Raw genomic sequence first — 20,357 nt, 5'->3', positions numbered from 1 at the left:
CAATGTAATTGTAATTACATAATGTCATCTCTGTTTGTTTACATTTCTCTTGACTGTGGATGGAACCAGGTATGTGTTGTGGTTCTGTGCTTACATTTTAATAAATTTTAACTCTTAATAATAGATTGAAGTATAATTATAGTAGTCAGTGATAAAATAGACTAAAATATACTTATATTCCATGCACTGATGATATATATTTACTCATTTTCTCATATATTTCATGGCTACACAATACATCTGCAAGGGTTTCAAATTGTTACAAATCTTAAAATTTTTTTCTGATATACTTTTTGAAGACAATCCATGTATATCTGAACCCACACAGTTTAAGCATTTGTTGCTCAAGTGCCAACTGTGCAATATTGGTAAATGACAACTACGAGTATTTCAGCAAGAGAAAGAGTGGATGAGGTGAGGGGACAAGCGTGTTGGAAGAGAGGAGACCACAAATGTGAGAGGTGAGGTATTGCACAGATGGTCTGCATGCAGACAAGTTATCAAAAACCCTACAGAAGTTGAGCTGGGGAGAGTCACAGTAAGTCAGGAGCTATAGAGCAGAGTGACTTAGTGTCAGCAGATTATTTTGCAAAGACAGTGGTGGGTGTTGTGGACTGATGACAAGAGTTTCAAAGCTGGAGTGACAGGGGACTAGCTGGAAGTGCTGGGGATCAAAGAGGACATTCCCAGTAGGGGGCTTGAAGGGATAAGAAGCTTGAGAGAGAAAGAATCCACTAAAAGAGTTGTAGGGAAACAGTGACTTCAGGGTAGAGTGAAAGATTAAGTGCATTTTCAGAGCAGAGATGGAGGATGCAGTGTCTGACCTGTGAGCTGATCTGATATGCATTGTGTCTACTGGAAGCATCTTGGAGTTGGGAAGAGTGAGAGAAAGGGTCAGGAAAAGGAGGTCACAGAATCAGGATGCACGTGCGACTCTGGGGATGGGTCTTCCTCTGGTGAGTGACAATAATGGTAATGCATGTCATGTACAAATGTAATAATAATGTGCATTGAAATCCCTTAATAATATTTTGTTGCTCATGACAAAATTGAAGTGCATTCAGTTTTCTAATAACATTCAGAATGTATATGTACAACTTAAATAGAATCTATATAAATCCAAAACATTGCTTTTAATAAATAAATTTGTCCAAGAAATTCAAATTATTTCTCATAAAACAGATTACACTAGTGTTTTTATAAACAAGGCATGCATCATCTCACGCAAATACTCCTCTGAAGTAACAATAATCCTGACATATGCCTCTAGAGCTAATTTATTTTGTGCCTATTGTTACAGACCATTTCCACATCCTACTGAAGAGTGACCACAACTCATGTACTCTCTAAAAAACTCTGTTATTTCCCTCAAGACTACTAACCATTTTGTGCCCCTTTTAAGACTGTGCAAGAGTATATCTGAGAAGAAACCAATGAAACCAATGGTCTGCTATTTCAATTGCTGCTATTTTGGGAATATTTTTCCTCTCTCTATTTGTAATTGGTTTTATTGGGAATACATTGCTACTCGTGTTACAAATTAACACCCTTTTATTTCAGCCCCACAAAAAGCCTATAGGCTGGATATTCACCCACTTAACCTTAGCTAATATCTTGAAAATTCTTTTCACTGGGATTCCAGAAATAATGCATTCCTTTGGAGTAAGAAATTTTCTGGATGACGCTGGTTGTAAGGCAGTGATCTACATGTACAGAGTCACCAGGGGTCTTTCCCTTTGTAGGACGTCCTTCCTGAGTATGTTTCAGGCCGTAATGATCACTCCCAGCAACTCCAGGTGGCCATGGCTCAAGTCCAAAATTTCCACATGCAGTTTTATTGCTTTCCTTCTCTTTTGGATAATCAACATGCTGATCTGCATCTGGGTCATCGTAAATGTTGTGGCGCCTTACAACACCACTAAAGTTGGATATAGATATTCTCTGAAGTACTGTAATGGAAAAAATTCTAATAGACACCACAGAGATACCTTTGTAGGTTCCATAGTCATGCAAGATGTCCTGTGTATGTTCCTCATGATCTGGGCCAGTGTGTATGTGGTGAGGCTCCTCTTCACACACCGCAGGACAGTCCAGCACATCCACCGGATCAGCCTCTGCCCACGAGCCTCTCCTGAAGCCAAGGCCACCCACAAGATCCTGGCCCTGGTGAGCTGCTTTGTTTTCTTTTCCTGGACCAACAGCTGCCTTACTATTTATATAAGTTATAGACATGATGTACAAGGGCTGGAGAATATCATAGTTTGTCTCTCCTTTTGTTATCCAGCAATCTGTCCTTTTGTGCTGATCAAAAATAATAACAGACAATCCCTTCTGACCTGTGCCTTTGCAAAGATGAGTAAGTCTTCTCCACAATTTCCCTCAAAGGCTTGACATCTTCCCACAATTTTCTGACACAAAGGGCATGTGATTAGAATATCCTACCCCACACTTTTAGGAAGGTAAAATTCTGCAAAATTAGTTATAATTTTTACTATGGGAATTCCTTAAACTATCCAGCTCAGTGAACATAGAGAGATAAATTATCAGGTTCATGGGTAAAAAATATAGAAGACAGTTCCACCTGGATAGGACACTCTTTTACCTTTCCTAAAAAGATTCTCAGGAATTCACACATAATTCCCCCAAAATTTCTCAGGTATCCATTATGATTATTTGGATGTCTGTATTTTCAAGAGATCTTCTCTAATGTGCTATATCCATGGGTTCAATTCCCATAACTAAGTTGTAGGATTATGCTTGATAGATTCATTTGAACAAAAGATTTGATACCTGCAGTGTTATATAGTTCAGAACTTAAAGTCAATACTTGAATTTACAACATGCTGTCAATCATATCTAGTTTAACCACAGAAAGTGATACAAGCATAAATTTAACCAAAGTTCCTTTGCCCCCTGAATTGTAATAAAGGGTCCCCAAAAAACAGATGCATTATTCGTCCTAATTTACTTTATGAAACCCACACTTTACTCTCAATATGCACAGCTTTGTACCTGTTTGCATCAAAGGAAGTGTTTCATAATTTTCATTCTGCTTTTTAAAGTATATTTTTGTGTCAGCAAATATTTGTATCTCTGTAGTTTTGCACTTTTATGAAATAGATTTAGCAATTCCCATATATCACAACATTGCATATTGGAAAACCTGAAAAATTATGCTAGAAAATGACTGAAATTCTCAATGGAATATTTTATTTTCATTAAGAACTATGCTCAAACACATGTAAGGTGAATTTTTGATTACTGAAAAGGGAGTAAGCTTAATGCTGAATGTGCAGCTGCTCTCAGCACATGTGTGAATCTTCCAGCCAGACCTTTCTGTTCCATGGCTCCTGGGCACAGAGAACATTGGTAGTTGGAGTTGGAAAACAGATATTAACTGAAGAGAAATAAAATTCAGTTACATTCCTTTTACAATAGAAACAATGAATGAATGTGAGCATTCAAAGGCTGAAACTAAAAAGGGAAAATGACAAGAGACCATTACTAATTTTGGGAAAGCAAAATTAGCTATCTGTAAAATAGGAGACAAAAATTAGTACAGTACTTGTCAGGGAGAGGGTATGCTAATAATGAAAAGAGGTTGGATTACTGAGTAGAAATACATGCCCTAAAATTTTGCCAGTGTAAAAAATACCCCAAGTGTGTAAGTGGACGAATTATGAAGAGAAGTGAGCATATCCATGATTTAAATGAAAGATATAAGTACAAATCTCTCAATATTTCACACACCCATTAGGGAACAAATTATAAACAACAAAATATGGTTAAACAATGTAATAAAAATTTTTAATTAAAGTACACATTAAAATTTATTTTTAACCTCAAATTAGAGAATAGGCATTTGTTCACGTGTATATTTATAACTTTAGAAACATGGAACATTTAGAAAATGCCTACATCAGTATGGGAGGAATAAATATTTCTAATGAAATAAGCAGAAATGTAACATAATACATTTTCTGCCTCTATGAAATAAAGCAGCAATTTAAAACAAAATGAGAAACTGCAATATTTTTGGAAATTGGAAAATACATTTGAAAGTAACTCATTATTAAAATAAAATGTAAGACAAACAATACATTATCCACCCCTCAATGGTAATGAAAGAGACTGCCTGTCAACATTATATAGCTCAAAGTGTATGGGGAAGAAAATGTATGACCTTAAAACCACTTTTAGAGCATATGCAAAGATAAATTCAAAATGGACTAAAGACTTCAATGTAAACTGAAACTATAAAACTCTTTGACTAAGCCTACTAGAAGATAAGCTCTTTGCCATTGGCTATAACAATATCTTTGTGACCAGTCTCCTCAGGCAAGGGAAACAAAAACTAAGAAAACAAATGAGATTACATCAAAAATTTTGCACAGTCGAGGTCGAGGACACTATCTTCCAAATAAAAAGACAACCTACTGAATGAGAAAAGATAATTGCAAATCACTAGTGGGGGTGAGCATTTAATGACATGGGCAACTGTTGAACCTCTGTGTTGTATACTTGAATCCAATATAAGATTGTATATCAACTATAGTTCAGTTAAGGAAAAGATCATTGCAAATCATACATCTGATAAAGGGTTAATATCCAAAATATGTAAGGAGCTTATAAAGCTTAATATCAGAAAAATCTTATTTCATTTATTTGTGGAATCTAAAAACAGGAAAAAACAAAATGAACAAAACAGCAGTAGACTTATAGAGGCACTGAAAAGGGGTGGTTACCATTGGGGAAGGGTTGGGTGAGTGGGTGGCAAGGGTGTGGGGGATAAAGGGGAACAAAAATTCTCAATCATAACATAAGTTGATCACAGGGATGGTAGTACAGCATGGAGAATATAGCCAAAGATTCTGTAACATCTTCCTATTTTGACAGAGATTAACTTCATTGGTGGGGATGAGGATTTATTACTATGGGTAACAGTCAGGCCACTGTGCTGTATATTTGAAACCAATATAAGATTGTACATCAGGCACATGGTTTGTGGACAGCCTGCTTCGCTCGGCAGTGGGGTCAGACTGGGCTGCCAGCAGGCAGAAGGAGACCCTCCCAGCTTTCTCAGCCCTGTTTTGGCCTCTCCAGGGAACTGAACGTGGGAGCTAGCCCCAGGAGTTCCTTCCTCCCGGCATGCGCTTGTTCCAACCACCTGCGGCCCCTGACATTCCTGCAGGTCAGATGGAAGGTAGATCCACCCATGACTTCTCCAACAGCACAGTGCTGAGGCTTCTCCCTCTCCATGCAACCAGCTGACAGCCAGCCCACTTGGCCCAGCAGTGGTGCCAAACTTTGCTGCTCATTAGGCACAGGGAGACCCTCCCAGCTTTCTTGGCCCCAACCAGGGAACTGCATGCAGGAGCCAGCCCCAGGAACTTCTCCCTCCCAGATGAAGCTGGTCCTTGCTGGGAATGGCCAACAATGCCTGAGACGATGGATGAAGGGTTACCCCACACTTTACTTTACAGAAAGAGAGAAAAGGGCAAGGGCGTCAGTGCTCAGAGCTGAAGACAATTTTCCTCTGTTCTGTCTCATATTTATTGTGTGCTTTCAAATCTTTATATCATGATTAAATATACCACAGGTGCAGATCACAAGAGTGCAGAAAGTTACAGGGCATGATTAATCTTAAACCTTTCATACTATCAAAGGTTTTAATGTGTTGATTATTATCAGAGACACAAAGCAGAGCTCTATGTGTGCTATATGCTTGGTTAAACTAGGACTATACTATGCAAAAACAGCATTTGTGAAAAACACCTTCAGGCTATGGGAACAACAGGAGTAGGTGAATCTCACATCTTTCCAAGAATCAAGTCTTTACACAGATCTCGATATTCCAAGGGTCTATGCCCCTTCCAGTAGTCCCTTGATGACCTCTGGAAGATTCTATATATATGTTAGCAAGCCACGCTTCAGTCCCACGGGAAAAACAGGAACAGATTACTTTCGTGGCTTTCAAATGATAAAGTCTTTATGCAGACTTTGACATTCCAAGAGTTTGTGCCCTCTCCTACCATCCCCTCATGCCCTCTGGAAGTTTCTATCTATATCTTAGCAACCCAAGCCCTGTGCACAGCCCCATTATTAACATATCCATCACCCACAGATCCTGCTCACCTGTGGACCCCACAACTGCTGCAGCCCAGGCAGAGGGCAGCCTCACTCACAGCAACTCAAGCAGAGACTTCTGCACTGATTGCAAAGTCATGGCTGAAGCAAACAGCCCACCTGAAATCAGATCTCTACAAGCAAGACAGAAAGGTGCCCCGCTCACTGCACGCTAACAGCTGAAGCTTCCACATTGGAAAGTGTAGTGTTTTGAGCGTCTGGGCACTAGAGGGCACCTTTTTCATGAACTTCCTATTACTCCACAGGAAACACTGAAAAAATGAGACAGAGAAATTTGTTCCAAACAAAACTATAAGAGTAAACACCAGAAAGAGGACTGAATGAAACTGAAATCACCAATCTTATTGATAAAGATTTCAAAGTAAAAGTCCTGAACATGCACACAGATCTTCGGTAAATTATTCAAGATTTCAGGGAGGACCTGAACAAAAAGATAGATGATATGCAAAAGAGACACTAAGAGCTGAAGAGTACAGTGTCTGAAGTGAAACATACAATGGAGGGATTTACTAACAGACTATAACAGGTTGAAGAAGTTTTAAATAGTTTATAAACTAGGGAGCAAGAAAACAATGAAGCCAAAAAATAGAGAGAAGAAAGGATCTCTAGGAATGAAAGAATAAGAAGAGAGCTGTGTGACAAATCTAAATAGAACAATATTTGCATAATAGGTGTACCAGAAGAAGAGGGAGACAAATGGATAGAAATACCCTTTAAGGAAATAATTACTGAAAACATCCCCAATCTGAGGAAGGAAATAGACAATTAGGTCATGGAAACCCAGAGAGCACCTAACAAAAGGAACCCCAGGAAGACAAAATCAAGACACATAATAATTAAAAATATGGAAAAAAGGAAAGATGGCAGTATGAGTAGGGCGGTGGAAATCTCCTCCCAAAAACATATATATTTTGAAAGTACAGCAAATACAACTATTCCTAAAAGAGAGACCAGAAGATACAGTTCAACAGCCAGGCTACATCTACATCTATGAGAACTCAGCATCCCATGAAATGGATAAGACACAAAGTCGTGACGTGGCGAGACCTGAGCACTCCCCTCACCCCAGCTCACTGGTAGGAGGAAAAGAATCAGAGTAGGGAGGGAGTGGAAGCACAGGACTGCTAAATAATGAGCCCTAGTACTAGCACCAGGAGCACAGACACACATTGCATCACGTACTGGATATTGGATAAACAGAAAAGTAAAGTCCAAGATGGAGACTGCAAGGGGGTACCCACAGATGGCTCTCCTGGGACTAAAGAAAAGTGGGGGTTTTAAAAGTCTTAAAGAGACAAGTGCTCAACAGGTGGACAAAATCATCCCAGAACACTCAACAAAAACGATGGGAATCTTAAGGAATTTCAGGCACCCTCACCCCCTGGTTGGCAACACAGCTCTGAAGCCTCTCATGGTGATAAGCAGCCTGCTGTTCATTCCCCCCCTACTTTCCTAGATTTCCCTAATTTCCTAGATTCCCCCTAGATTTCCACCGCCCTACTCATACTGCCATCTTTCCTTTTTTCCATATTTTTAATTATTATGTGTCTTGATTTTGTCTTCCTGGGGTTCCTTTTGTTAGGTGCTCTCTGGGTTTCCAGCACTGCAAGCAAACTGGCTGACCTGCCTTTGCTGCAGACCAGTCGGGGAGCAGCCCAGCTCACAGTAACCACACAGAGTCTTCTCCCTGTGTGCAGCTAACTGGACCAGACCCAGAGTCTGCCACCAGCGTGCAGCTGCCTGGCACAGAGGAAGCCAGTGCAAAGTCTGGAAGGTATGAAAGGAGCACCATTCTCACAGGAGAACACACACCACATGATTTCAACCCCTTCCAGTGACTTATGCCATCCTGAGGGCCACCCTACTCATGGAAGCTCAGGGAATTAACCCTGAGACTGTTCCCTGTGTGTGGGTAACTGTCAAAGGTGGCAGAGAAGGGCAAGGTGACCAGCAAGCAGGAAGGGACTTTGTTCTCCAAGCTGACATACATGCCACTTGCCAGCAATCACTTCTATTGCCATGGAAAGGCAGAAGAACCTGATCCAGTCCAAAATCATTCAAACAATGCCAGATAGAGAGCCTGGTGAGAAAGATAAAACCAATCTTTCTGAAAAAGAATTAAAAATAAAAGATAAAACCATGCTGATGGAGCTGCAGAGAAATTTGCAAGAGCTAAGGGATGAAGTCCAGAGGGAGATAACAGAAATGAAACAATCTATAGAAAGACCTATGAGCAGACGGGATGCAGTGCAAGAGACTGTTAATAGAATAGAAATAAGAGAACAGGAATACAGAGAAGCTGAGGCAGAAAGAAAAAAAGGATCTCTAGGAATGAAAGAATATTAAGAAAACTGTGTGACCAATCCAAACAGAACAATATTTGCATAATAGGGGTACCAGAAGAAGAGAGAAAAAGGTTAGAAAGTGTCTTTAAAGAAATAATTGCAGAAAACTTCTTCAATTTGGGGAAGGAAAGAGTCTCTCAGACCATGGAAGTCCACAGAGATCTTCCAACACAAGGAACCTAAGAAGGACAACACCAAGACATATAATAATTAAAATGGCAAAGAGCAAAGACAAAGACAGAGTATTAAAGGCAGCCAGAGAGAGAAAAAAGATCACCTACAAATGAAAACCCATCAGGTTATCATCAGACTTCTCAACAGAAACCTTACAGGCCAGAAGAGAATGGCATGATATATTTAATGTAATGAAACAGATTACCTTGAACCAAGAATACTGTATCCAGAAAGACTATCATTTAAATTTGAAGGAGGGATTAAACAATTTCCAGATAAACAAAAGTTTAGGGAATTTTCCCCCCACCACCTACCTCTACAGGGTATTTTAAAGGGACTGCTATAGATGGAAGTATTCCTAAGGCTAAATAGATGTCACCAGAGAAAATAAAATCACAGCAAAGAAAGCAGACCAACCAAATACTAACTAAAGGCAAAAAGTAAAATCAGTCATCCACAAAAGCAGTCAAGGGAAACACAAAAGAGTACAGAATAAAACACCTAACATACAAAGAGTGGAGGAGGAAGAATAAGACGGGAGAGAAATAAAGAATCACCAGACTGTGTTTATAATACCTCAAAAAGTGACTTAAGTTAGACAGTAAGATAGTAAAGAAGCTAACCTTGAACCTTTGGTAACCACAGATCCAAAGCTGGCAATGGCAATAAGTACATATCTATCAATAATCACCCTAAATGTAAATGGACTGAATGCACCTATCAAAAGACACAGAGTAATAGAATGGATAAAAAAGCAAGACCCACCTATATGCTGCTTACAGGAGACTCACCTCAAACCCAAAGACATACACAGACTAAAAGTCAAGGGATTGAAAAAGATATTTCATACATACAATAGGGAGTAAAAAACCAGGTGTTGCAGTACTTGTATCAGACAAAATAGACTTCAAAACAAAGAAAGTAACAAGAGATAAATAAGGACACTACACAATGATAAAGGGGTCAGTCCAACAAGAGAATATAATCATTATAAATATCTATGCACCCAACACAGGAGCACAGACATATGTGAAACAAATACTAACAGAATTAAAGGAGGAAACAGAATGCAATGCATTCAATTTAGAAGACTTCAACACACCACTCACTCCAAAGGACATATCAACCAAACAGAAAATAAGGATGCAGAGGCAATGACAGCACACTAGAACAGATGGACCTAAAAGACATCTACAGAACTCTATATCCAAAAGCAGCAGGATACACATTCTTCTCAAGTGCACATGGAATATTTTCCAGAATAGACCCCATACTAGACCACAGAAAGAGGCTCAGTAAATTCAAAAAGATTGAAATTCTACCAACCAACTTCTCAGATCACAAAGGTATAAACTAGAAATAAACTGTATGAAGAAAATAAAAAGGCTCACAAAGACATGGAGGCTTAACAATATGCTCCTAAATAATCAATGGATCAATGACCAAATTAAAATAGAGATCAAGCAATGTAAGAACACAAATGACCACAACAGCACAATGTTCCATCTTCTGTGGGATGCAGCGAAGGCAGTTCTAAGTGGAAAGTATATAGCAATCCAGGGCTATTTAAGGAAAAGCAATCCCAAATGAATAGTCTAAAGTCAGAATTATTGAAATTGGAAAAAGAAGAACAAATGAGGCCCAATGTCATCAGAAGGAGGGACATAATAAAGATCAGAGAAGAAATAAATAAAATTGAGAAGAACAAAATAATATAAAAAATCAATTAAACCAAGATTTGGTTCTTTTTTTTCTTTCAAATTTTACTTGTTATTTATTTATTTTATTTTGATATCATTAATGTACAATTACTTGAACAACATTATGGTTACTAGACCCCCCCTGTTATCAAGTCACCCCCACATACCCCATTATGGTCAATGTCCATCAGCATAGTACGATGCTATAGAATCACTACTTGTCTTCTCTGTATATACTGCTTTTCCTGTGTCCCCCCCATTATGTGTGCTAATCATAAAGCCCCATTTTCCCTTTTATCCCTCCCTTCCCACTCATCTGCCCCAGTGCCTTTCCCTTTAGTAACTGTTAGTCCATTCTTAGGTTCTATGAGTCTGCCACTGTTTTGTTCCTTCAGTTTTTTCTTTGTTCTTATATGAAATCATTTGATACTTATCTTTCTCTGCCTAGCTTATTTCACTAAGCATAATACCCTGTAGCTCCATAGATGCTGCAAATGGTAGGATTTGTTTTCTTCTTGTGGCTGAATAATATTCCATTGTGCATATGTACCACATCTTCTTTATCTATTCATCTACTGATGGACACTTACGTTGCTTCCATTTCTTGGCTATTGTAAGTAGTGCTGTGATAAACATAGGGGTACATTTGTCTTTTTCAAACTGGGCTCCTGCATTTTTAGGGTAAATTCCTAGGAGTGGAATTCCTGGGTCAAATGATATTTCTATTTTCTGTTTTTTGAGGAACCTTCATACTGCTTTCCACAATGGTTGAACTAATTTACATTCCCACCAGTAGTGTGGGAGGGTTCCCCTTTCTCCACATCCTCACCAACATTTGCTGTTTGTATTTTGGATGGTGGCTATCCTAACTGATGTGAGGTGATATCTCACTGTGGTTTTTATTTGCATTTCTCTGATGATTAACGATGTGGAGCATCTTTTCATGTGACTGTTGGCCATCTGAATTTCTTCTTTGGAGAAGTATCTGTTCAGCTCCTCTGCCCATTTTTTATTTGGCTTATTTGCTTTTTGTTTGTTGAGGTGTGAGAGCTATTTATATACTTTGGATGTCAACCACTTATCAGATATGTAATTTATGAATATATTCTCCCATACTGTGGGATGTCTTTTTGTCCTACTGATTGTATCCTTTACTGTACAGAAGCTTTTTAGTTTGACGTAGTCCCACTTTTTCATTTTTGCTTATGTTTCCTTTGCCCAGGGAGATATGTTCATGAAGAAGTTGCTCATGTTTATATCCAAGAGATTTTTGCCTATGTTTTTCTCTAATAGTTTTATGGTTTCATGACTTATATTCAGGTCTTTGATCCATTTTGTGTTTACTTTTGTGTATGGTGTTAGGCTATAATCCAGTTTTATTATCTTAAATGTTGGTGTCCAGTTTTGCCAGCAACAGCTGTAGAAGAGGCTGTCATTTCCACATTATATATCTATGGTTCCTTTTTCATATATTAGTTGACCATATATGCTTGGGTTTATATATGGGCTCTCTATTCTGTTCCACTGGCCTATGAGTCTGTTCTTGTGTGAGTACCAAATTGTCTTGATTATTGTGGCTTTGTAGTACAGCTTGAAGTCAGGGAGCATAATTCCCCCTGCTTTGTTCTTCCTTCTAAGGATTGCTTTGGCTATTCAGGGTCTTTTGTCATTCCATATGAATTTTTGAACTATTTGTTCCAGTTTGTTGAAGAATGCTGTTGGTATTTTGATAGGAATTGCATTGAATCTGCAGATTACTTTAGGCAGGGTGGCCATTTTGACAATATTAATTCTTCCTACCCAAGAGCATGGAATGAGTTTCCATTTATTAGTGTCCTCTTTAATTTCTCTTAAGAGTGTCTTGTAGTTTTCAGGGTGTAGATCTTTCACTTCCTTGGTTAGGTTTATTCCTAGGTATTTTATTCTTTTTGATGCAATTGTGAATGGCCATATATGGGCGGGTTTATATCTGGACTCTCTATTCTGTTTCACTGATTTATGGGTCTGTTCTTGTGCCAGTACAAGTTGTTTAGATTACTGTGGTTTTGTAGTAGAGCTTGAAGTTTGGGAGGATAATGCCCCCTGCTTTGTTCTTCCTTCTCAGATCTGCTTTGACTATTTGGGGTCTTTTATGGTTCCATATGTATTTTGGAACTATTTGTCCTACTTCATTGAAAACTGCTGTTTGTATTTTGAAAGAGAGTGTATTGAATCTGTAAATTTCATTGGTAAGGGAAGCCATTTTGACAACATTAATCTTATTCAAGAGCACAGGATAGATTTCCATTTAATGGTGCCTTTTAAAATTTCTCTCATGAGTGTCTTGTAGTTTTCAGAGTAAATGTGTTTCACCTCCTTGGTTAGGTTTTTTCCTAGGTATTTTATTCTTTTAGATACAATTGTAAATGGAATTGTTTTCCTGATTTCTCTTTCTGCTAGTTCATTGTTAGTATATGGGAATGCAACTGATTTCTGTGTATTAATTTTGTATCCTGCAATTTTACTGAATTGTTATTAGTTCTAATATTTTTTTGTGGATTCTTTAGTATTTCTATGTATAGAATCATGTGATATGCAAATAGTAACAGTTTAACTTCTTTGCCAATTTGGATGCCTTTTATCTCTGTGTTTTCTCTCATTGCCAAGGATAGGACCTACAGTAATATGTTGAATAAAAGTAGTGAAAGTGAACATCCTTGTCTTCTTTCTGATATCATAGAAAAAGATTTCAGCTTACCATTATTAAGTATGTTATTGGTTATGTGTTTGTCACATATGGCTTTTATTATGTTGAGGTACATACTCTCTAAGCCCATTTTGTTGAGAATTTTTATGATAAATGGATGTTGAATATTGTCAAATGATTTTTCAGCATCTAATGATATGATCATGTGGGTTTTATCCTTTTTGGTTAATGTGGTGTATAATATTGATTGATTTATGAATATTATACCATCCTTTCATCCCCAGAAGGAGTCCCACTTGGTCATGATGGATGAATTTTTTGATTAGTTTGATTTGGTTTGCTTGTATTTTGTTGAGGATTTTTTGCATATACATTCAATAGGGATATTGCCCTATAATTTTTTGTGGTATCTGTCTAGTTTTAGTATAGAGTGATACTGACCTCTTAGAATAAATCTGGAAGTATTCCTTCCTCTTCTACTTTTTTGGAATACTTTAAGGATGGATTAATAATTCTTCTGTAATTGTTTGGTAGAATTCACCTGTGAAGACATATGAACATGGAGTTTTGTTTTTAGGGAGGTTTTAATCACAAAGTCAATTACATTGCTGATTGGTCTGTTCAGATTTTCTGTTTCTTCCTGGGTCAATCTTGGAAGATTGCATTTTTCTGGGAAGTTGTCCATTTCTTCTAGGTTGTCCAATTTATTGGCATGTAATTTTTCATAGTATTCTCTAATAATTCTTTATATTTCTGTGGTATCCATTGTGATTATCTCTCTTTGTTTCTGATTCTGTTTATGTGTGGACAGTCTCTTTCTTTCTTGATAAATCTGGCTAGGAGATTAGCTTTTTTTTTTTTTTTCAAGGAACCAGCCCTTGGCTTCATTGACTTTTTCCTATTGTTTTATTCTTCTTAATGTTATTTATTTCTATCTGACCTTTATTATATTCCTTCTTCTACTTACTCTGGGCTTCATTTGTTCTTTTCCTAGTTTAATTGTGATATTAGACTGTTTATTTGGTATTGGTCTTGTTTCTTGACATAGGCCTGTATTGCTACGTACTTCCTTCTTAGAACTGTCTTCACCATGTCCCACAGACTTCAGGCTGTTGACTTTGGTTTTCATTTGTCTCCATGTATTGCTTGATTTCTGTTTCAATTTGTTCACTGATCCATTGGTTATTTAGAATCATGTTGGTTAGCGTCTATGTGTTCGTAAGTGAACCTTTTTTCTTTGTGTATTTCTAGTTTCATACCATTGTGGTCTGAGAAGATGTTTGATACAATTTCAATCTTTTTTAGTTTATTGAGGTTCTTTTTGTATACTAATATTTGATATATTAGGGGGAATGTTTCATGTACACTTGAGTAAAATATGTATCCTGCTGCTTTGTGGTAGAATGTTCTGTAGATATCTGTTAAGTCCATTTGATCTAATGCATTGTTCATGGCCTCCGTTTCCTTGTTTTCTGTCTGGTTGATCTGTGTATTGATGTAAGTAGTATATTAAAGAATACTAAAATGTTAGGTACTCCTATTTTGAGTGTCTAGATATTTATAATGGGTATATCCTCTTGTTGGATTGACCGTTTTATCATTAAGTAATGTCCTTCTTTGTCTCATTACTTTCTTTGTCTTGAAGTGTGTTTTGTCTAAGTACTGCTACACCTGCCTTTTCCTCCTTATTATTTGCATGAAATATCTTTTCCATCCCTTCACTTTTAGTCTCTATATGTCTTTGGGTCTGAAATGTGTCTCTTGTAGGCAGCATATAGATAGCTCTTCTTTCTTTACCCATTCTGCCACTCTATGTCTGTTGATTGGTGCATTCAGTCCATTTATATTTAAACTAATTATTGATAGGTATGAACTTATTGCCATTTTATTGTTTCTGGCTGTTTTTATAGCTCCTCTCTGTTCCCTTGTTCCTCTCCTATGCTCTTGTCTTGTTATTTGATCATTTTCTTTAGTGTTATAACTTGATTTCTACTTAAAAAAAATTTTTTTTGTGTGTGTATCTACTGTAGGCTTTACTTTTGTGGTTACCAAATGTTCAAGGATAGCTTCCTTACTATATAACAGTCTATATTAAATTGCTTGTTGCTCTATTTCAAACACAATACAAAGATACTTTTTCTTCTCCTTCTTCTTCCTCCACACTTTATGTATTAGAATGTCATAATCTGCACGTTTTTGTATCCCTTGACTGATTCTCCATATAGGGATTATTTTGCTTCTTTTGTTTTGTTTTAATTTCATATTTGCTTGGTAATTTATTGGTTTACTACCTTTCCTGTGGGTTTATTTTAGTGGAATATTTTAATCTACAGCAGTCCCTTTAATACATCTGGTAAGGCTTGCTTAGTGGTTGTGAATTCCTTCAACTTTTGTTTATCTGGAGATTGATACCTGCTTCAAATTAAATGATAATCTTGCTAGGTAGAATATTCTTGGTTGAAGGTCCTTCTGTTTCACTGCATTAAATATTTCATGCCACTCCCTTCTGGGCTGGAAAGTTACTGCTGAGAAGTCTGCTGATAGCCTGATGGGGTTTCCTTTATAAGTAATCTTTTTTCTCTCTCAATACTTTCAATACTCTCTCCTTATCCTTGATCTTTGCCATTTTAATTATTATATATCTTGGTTCTGTCTTCCTGGGGTTCCTTTTGTTAGAGACTCCATGCTTCCATGACCTGAGAATGTATTTCCTTACCCAGATTGGAAAAGTTTTCACCAATTATTTCCTTAAAGACACTTTATATCCCTTTTCCTCACTCTTCTCCTTCTAGTACTTCTATTATGTGAATATTGTTTCATTTGGAGTGGTCACACAGCTCTCTTACCATTCTTTCATTCTTAGAGATCCTTTTTTCTCTGTGTTCCTCAGCTTCATTGTGTTCCTGTTCTCTAATTTCTGCCTCATTGAGTATCTCTTCTACTTGCAGTAATCTACTCTTTAATCTCTCCATTGTATGTTTCATTTAAGTTACTGTATTCTTCATCTCTGAATGGCTCTTTTTCAGTTCTTCTCTCTTTGTTGATGTCCTCCCTGAGATCTTGAAAATCTTTCTGTAAATCAGTATGTATGTTTATGACTTTTACGTTGAAATCTGCATCAAGAATATTGGTAATCTCCATCTTATGTAGCCCTTTTACTGGTGTCTTGTCCTATAGATTTGTTTGGAACATATTCCCCTGACTCCACATTTTGCCAGGGTTTTTGTGTTTCTTCCTTTATATTAGATGGACCTGCTATGCTTCCTGGACTATATAGTAATAGCTTTATGAAGGAGGCATACTATGGTGCACAGAAGTTCAAGGATAGCTTCCTTACTATATAACAGTCTATATGAAATTGCTGATTGCTCTATTTCAAACACAATCTAAAGGTACTTCTTTTCTCTATTCTCCAGTGCCTGGTTCTTCTGTGCAGGGACCTCAGCTATTTTTGGTGTGCAGTGGGTAGGACTGCCTTTATGTCTTCAGTGGTGACAGTTTGACTGAGCTGCCTTCAGTGAAGATAGCAGAAGCCTCTGCTGGGATTGCTTTGGACCAGGCCATCCTCTGCCTGCCCTGTAGCAATGGCAGACCTTCAGGGTTAATGGGTTGGTTGGGTTGATGCGGCTGTTGGGTGGAGTAGGATGCACAGCACTGGGCTTGAGCACCCACAGGAAGGAAGAAGGTCTTTGGGATGTCTCCTGTGGCACTTCCAGGTTGGGCTGAAATGGGGTGAGAAAGCTGGGAGATTCTCCCTCTACCTGCCAGGCAGCAAAGTCTGATGCTGCTACTGGGCTGAGTGGCTTGGCTCACTGGCAGCATTTACAGGGAGGAGCCTCAGGGCTATGTTGTCAGCAAAGGAGATGGAGATTCTTGGGCTCCTGAGAGTTCCCAACTTTTCGGGCTGAGAGAGGGCTGGGGAGGTAGAGCCCACCTACCCTTTCTCCTGGTGAGAGAGCACCATCCATCCCTTACCCTACTGGTACCCCACCTCCACCCCACTGCTGGTAAGTCTTTCAAACTGCCACCTCTGCTTTGGGTCTCAGGACTGGTGGAGCATTGCTGTCCTCCACAAGTGGCTGGAGTCTCAGCCTCCCAGAGTGTTCAAGCTGTTCCTGGTGTCAAGACCTGCTGAACACCAAAACCCAGTGTAATGTGGACTTGTGCTCTCAGAGTAGGTCTCTAGGGCCATGTGTGCAGCATTCCTGGGCTCCTAACCCCTTCTGCTCTGTTCCTCTTTCTCCTGCTTGTGGGCTAGGGTTGGTGGAGGGCTTGGGTCCCATTTGATCACAGCTCTGCCACTTTACCCTTCTCTGTGTGGTCTTCTCTTCCTCCCCATGTGTACATGGTCTGCTCTTCAGTCTCAGGTTACTTTCAGGTTTAGTTGTATTTGCCGAATTTTCTCCTTTTATGTCTGTTTAGGAGGAGGTATCTGCCTTGTCTTCCTACTCTGCCTTCTTTTTCTTCATCCCTACTGGTGTATTTTTTACAGAATCCCAGATGCAGAAGAAACCTAAGTGTCCATTGATGAATGAATAGACAAAGCAAAGGTGGTAGTACATACAATGGAGTAGTATTCAGTCATAAAAAATAAATTGAATCTTGTCATTTGTGACAAGAACAGACCTTGAGGACGTTATGCTTAGTGAGATAAATGAGACAGAGAAAAATAAATACTTTATATGCTTATATATATATAGTTATACAGACAAATACATATATTTAAATATACAAATATACTTGTATATACAAGTACTTTTATGTAGAATCTAAAAAAAAAAGTAAATAAACAAAAAAACAAATTCATGGAACAAATTGGTATCTGCCAGACTCAGGAAGTGGGGAGTGGGTGAAATGGGTGAAGGTAAAAAGAATAAACTTCCACTTATAAAATAAATAAATCAAGGGATGAAATATATAGCAGTGTGACTATAGATAATAATGCCATGTTCACATTTCAAAGTTGTTAAGAGAGTCAATCATTAAAGTTCTCTTCAGAAGAAAAGAAAATTGCATGGCAGTAAATGTTAACTAGACCTACCATGGTGATCATTTCAAAACATATACAAATATAGAATCATTACATTTTATACCTGAAGTTAATATAATATTTTACATCATTTATATCTCAATAAAAGAAATAGAGGCCTCCAAGTAATCCTAAGTATGAATGTTTAACAATCGTTTTAAGAATGCTAAAGGAGTGCACCATCCAGGTGTAACCATCTTAGATATCATTATTCCATGAGCCTGGTCATTTATCTCCTTATGATCCCAAGCTGACTGGTTTGAAGAAATGTTCCAAAGTAAATACTATTAAGTGTCTTGTATAATTTTACCTTACTAAAATTGTGCTTTGGGAAACCCTAATTTTATGTTCTTTGTTTCAGTGTGTGAGAGAGTTCAAGACTTTCTGGGAAATGGTTTGTGGTGATGACTTTCTCATATTTGCAAACGCACAGTTCAGAAAAGATGCCTGTTATGCTTTTTGATCACCACAAAAAGATCGCTGGATAGCAAGAGGAGAGAAAAATAGTGGTGTTCTCCAACCCTCGTACATCATGTCTATAACTTATGTAAATGGTAAGGCAGCTGTCGGTCCAGTAAAAGAAAACAAAGCAGCTCACCAGGGCCAGGATCATGTGGGTGGCCTCGGTTTCAGGAGAGGATCGTGGGCAAAGGCTGGTCCTGTGGACGTGCTGGACTGTCCTGTGATGTGTGAAGAGGAGCCTCACCATGTACACACTGGTCCAGATCATGAGGAACACACACAGGACATCTCGTATGACCATGGAACCTAGAAAGGCAGCTGCGTGGAGCCTATCAAGTTCCCTACCACTACAGTAATTCAAAGAATACCTTCGCCCAACTTCAGTGGAGTTGTAGGGGGCCACAGTGCTTACTATGACCAGGATGTAGATCAGCATGTTGATGATCCAGAATAAAAAGAAGGCAGAAAAAATGTATGTAGAGACTTGGGGTTTGAGCCATGCCCACCTGGAGTTGCTGGGAGTGATCATTACGGCCTGAAACATACTCAAGAAGGATGTCGTGCAGAGGGAAAGACCCCGGGTGACTCTGTACATGTACAGCACTGCCTTACAACCAATGTCATCCAGATAATTTCTTATTCCAAAGGAATGTATTATTTCTGGAATGCCACTGAAAAGAATTGTCATGACATTAGCTAAGGTTAAGTGGGTGAATATCCAGTCTATAGGCTTCTTTGTGTGGGGCTGAAAAAGAAGGGTGTTGATGTGCAGCATGAGTAGTAATGTATTCCCAGTAACACCAATCCCAAATTGAGAGAGAAAGAATATTCCCAAAATACCATCATTGGAAACTGTGGTTTTCATTGGCTTCTTCGACTTCAGAGAGCCTAAAAAGTAGCACAAAATTGTTTGCAAGCTTGATAGAAATAACAGGACTCATGAGGTATGATGTGTAAATACTCTGTAACAATATTCAGGATATTAAGAATTAGTTCTAGAGGCATATGTCAAGAATCATTGAAGTCACCTCAAAAGAATATTAGAGTTCAGATAAAGCATGCATGTCTAATTTATAAAGAAACATTACTGTAATCTATTTTATGAAAAATAAATGATTTTTCCTGAATGACAATTTTTTGTTCATTAAAAACTTTTCAGACTTTTATTGATTTATTTAAGCTCTGTATATATTATGAAATCCATCTCAAAATTTTGAATGCACACCCATCTTCTGTCATAAGAACAAAAAAATTATTAAGGGACTCTAATGCATATTGTTACTTTTCTACACTGTGTCAGACACATTACTGTTATTTTTATTCACTAGAAGATCCCACCCCCAGAGTAGCAAAAGACCATCTGTCTCTGTAAATTCCATTTCCTGACCCTTCTCTCTCTCTTCCTCAGCTCCAAGACCCTTCCACTGCACATGATGAATATCAGACCAGCTTGGAGGTCAGTTCAGTACATCCCCCATCTCTGACCTGAAGATTCCCTTCATCTTTTTGCTCCACCCTGATGCCATTGCTTCAAGAAATAGAGCCTTTCTTTCCCATGCCTCTTATACCTTCAGGCCTGTGGTGGGAACGTCCTCTTTGATCCCAAGCACTTCCAGATAATTCTCTATTGCTCCAGCTTTGCAACACTTGTCATCAGCCCCCAACAAATATCGCTGTTCCTCTGAAACAGACTGTGGACCCCAGGCCAGCCCTCTCCATGATTCCTGATGGCTTCCTGAGACCCTCTTCGACCAAACTCCTGTCCTGTACTTGGTGACTGCAGTCCCCACCAGACCATCTGTGCAGTGCCTTCA

General features: G+C 38.3%; 2 pseudogenes; one reads left to right on the top strand and one right to left on the bottom strand.

Annotated features, from left to right (window-relative positions):
* Positions 1-1,536: 1,536 nt before the first annotated feature.
* Positions 1,537-2,432, top strand: LOC108394796 (vomeronasal type-1 receptor 4-like; annotated as a pseudogene).
* A 16,006-nt stretch (positions 2,433-18,438) lies between these two features.
* LOC108395818 (vomeronasal type-1 receptor 3-like) lies at positions 18,439-19,318 on the bottom strand (annotated as a pseudogene).
* Positions 19,319-20,357: the final 1,039 nt, after the last annotated feature.

The sequence above is a fragment of the Manis javanica genome, chromosome 14 (genome assembly GCF_040802235.1).
Source record: "Manis javanica isolate MJ-LG chromosome 14, MJ_LKY, whole genome shotgun sequence".
In the NCBI taxonomy this organism is placed as follows: Eukaryota; Metazoa; Chordata; class Mammalia; order Pholidota; family Manidae; genus Manis; species Manis javanica.
The sequence above is the reverse complement of the archived record's forward strand: the minus strand, read 5'-3'. Positions and strand labels throughout refer to the sequence as shown.